We start from the raw sequence: 2,461 nt of genomic DNA on the forward strand, positions 1-2,461 counted from the left end.
AGCAAAGGCAGCCAATGTGCCAATCCTTTATAATTCCTCTGTAGTACTTTTGTTTCTCGTAGGCAGAATTAGCACTTTAACTGCACAAATTATACAGATTTTACACTTGAAGCACTCCATGAACACATACTTACAGATCTTGCATTTCATCTACACACCCTTAAGCTAAAAACCCATTCTGTCAAGTCAAAATTCTGCAACCATATTACATATTCAGTGCGTGTACATAGAAGCACTTCTTAATGCCACTAACATGGACAAGATTTTAGGCTGAAGATGCAATCTAAATGACTGTGCAGTATGTACTCCACTTCATGAATAATTAGGAATGAGAACATGATGGCTATAAGAGTATTGGAAGAGCCTGTTTCCATTCTGAATGGAAAGCTGAGTTGTGTGACCATTGGCAAAAACCAACTACGAAGGGACTCGAACCCTCAATCTTCTGATCCAAAGTCAGACGCCTTATCCATTAGGCCATGCGGGCATATGTCCTAATGTGCCTATTTTTATAATGTAGGTGGTATGCAAGGATGGGAAATATGATATTGATAGTTATTTAGGTTTACATCCCATTGTGTTTTTTCAGCTCCTTTCAATTAAAGCACTCTTTTGGAATCTATATAATGAGAATGTCACCAGTACGATAAGCTTTTGTTTTATTTTTTGCATTTAAACCTCTTTCTTCATGAGATTAAAGCTCAGTTGTATGCTTTACATAGCTCTGGATATGTCCAGAAGTGGAGAGAAACTGTTTTGACAGTAGTACAAACTGCTCCTTTCTGGATATGCCAATTTACACACGCTCAAAGGTTGTATACGGTTCATGAATCCTGACTTGCCCTATTCAAGTAGCTGAAAGCCTGTCACCACCTCTAGAAACAACAGTTACACCAATCCAATTCAAATCATTTTTTCCAAAGGAATATCTTCTGCTGGGTCAAAGTTGCATCTGACAAAGATAGGTGTTTAAAAATCTACTTTGTAATTTCAGAACACCAACATGACTCTGAAGAGTACAGAAGTAAAATGGTACCATTTCAAAGTTCCTAATACCACATAAGCTTCTGAGCGGAAGCATGTAATAAATATATCAATTTTTCTGGAAAAGTAAGAGTGGATATTGGTTTTCACCTCAGATGGGACTCAAACCCACAATCGCTGGCTTAGGAGGCCAGTGCCTTATCCATTAGGCCACTGAGGCACAGATAAACACTTGCAGTCTAGAGGCAATATTTAAATGTATTCAATCGTCAAACACTGGTGTCTGCACACAGGACATTTCTCAGTTCTCTCCATAAGTAAACTTCCCATGTTCATCCTCTTCCATCCCCGACTTTAACACTCTGTTCTGTGCTATAAAGTAGGCTCTGCATTTCGAGCAAGTGGAGAGAAATTGGAGGAGAACCACTTTCGACTCAACACTTCTTCTTTCCTGGATGCTTTTCTCTATAAACTGGGCTTTGACAGTGGTATCAAGCCGTCCTTGTCTTCAGCAGGACACAGAAACAGGCACCAAGTCTCCTATTCAAGTTCAACCACACTCTGCAACTTAATAGACCAATGCTTTACAAATTAGCCAACTGTGTCATCAGCAAAGGCAACCAATGTGCCAATCCTTTATAATTCTTCTGTAGTACTTTTCTTTCTCGTAGGCAAAATTAGCACTTTAACTGCACAAAGCGTACAGATTTTACACTTGAGGCACTCCATGAACACATACTCACACACCTTGCATTTCATCTACACACCCTTAAGCTAAATACCCATTGTGTCAAGTCAAAATTCTGCAACCCTATTACATATTCAGTGTGTGTACATAAAAGCACTTCTTCATGCCACTAACATGGACAAGATTTTAGGCTGAAGATGCAATCTAAATGACTGTGCAGTATGTACTCCACTTCATGAATAATTAGGAATGAGAACATGATGGCTATAAGAGTATTGGAAGAGCCTGCTTCCATTCTGAATGGAAAGCTGAGTTGTGTGACCATTGGCAAAAACCAACTACACAGGGACTCGAACCCTCAATCTTCTGATCCAAAGTCAGACGCCTTATCCATTAGGCCACGCGGTCATATGCCCTGCTGTGCTTATTTTTATAGTGTAGGTGGTATGCAAGAATGGAAAATATGATATTGATAGGTATTTAGGTTTACATCCCATTGTGTTTTTTCAGCTCCTTTCAATTAAAGCACTCTTTTGGAATCTATATAATGAGAATGTTTTATTTATTTTTATTTTATTTATTTTTTCCATTTGTATGGCGCACAGCTACCCAAAAAGGGTTTCCCGGCGCCGACAACAGGTTTGCTGACCACAAAATTTCGCTTAAGAGTTACAGAGAGTTATTTGTTAAAGAGCCAGGTCTTGATGCTCTTTCTGAAACTAGCATAATTGGCCTCAGTCCTGATGTTAACTGGGAGGGAGTTCCAAAGAGTGGGTCCCAGGACAGAGA

At 39.3% G+C, this 2,461-nt stretch overlaps 1 non-coding gene across 1 annotated transcript; it reads right to left on the minus strand.

Moving 5' to 3' along the window:
* Positions 1-1,131: 1,131 nt before the first annotated feature.
* On the minus strand, positions 1,132-1,204 carry TRNAR-CCU (transfer RNA arginine (anticodon CCU)). Its single transcript has one exon. It is a non-coding gene; the product is annotated as a tRNA-Arg (tRNA).
* Positions 1,205-2,461: the final 1,257 nt, after the last annotated feature.

Source organism: Lissotriton vulgaris, chromosome 5, assembly GCF_964263255.1.
Source record: "Lissotriton vulgaris chromosome 5, aLisVul1.2, whole genome shotgun sequence".
Lineage (NCBI taxonomy): Eukaryota > Metazoa > Chordata > Amphibia > Caudata > Salamandridae > Lissotriton > Lissotriton vulgaris.